We start from the raw sequence: 381 nt of genomic DNA on the forward strand, positions 1-381 counted from the left end.
GCCTTCACGGTCCGGGCTCTGGCGTAAAAGCACCTGAAGCCACTCCAGGGAGGGCCTGTCCCAAGAGGAGCCCCCTCCCCCGCCCCCCTGCTCCCACCAGCCCCTTTTCCAAAAGCGAATTCCAGAGATGTGAGTGCCCTCCCGTCGGGCCTGCAGGCGACAGGAGCCGGTCCCTGAGAGAAGCAGGGCCAGGCTGCTCCAGCCCTTCACCCACAGGCCGGAGGGCGGGCCCCTCCCTGGCAGAAGGGACAGCGAAGCCACAGCACAGGCCGCCTGCCCGCCCTGCTCCCCTGCCTGCGGGCTGACCAGGGAGGCGGTGTGCGCAGGACGGCGCAGCCGGGGGAAGCAGAGCCACAGGGCCTGCCGGTCACCGGGCTCTGC

The sequence above is a fragment of the Myotis davidii genome, unplaced genomic scaffold (genome assembly GCF_000327345.1).
Source record: "Myotis davidii unplaced genomic scaffold, ASM32734v1 scaffold991, whole genome shotgun sequence".
NCBI classification, from domain to species: Eukaryota; Metazoa; Chordata; class Mammalia; order Chiroptera; family Vespertilionidae; genus Myotis; species Myotis davidii.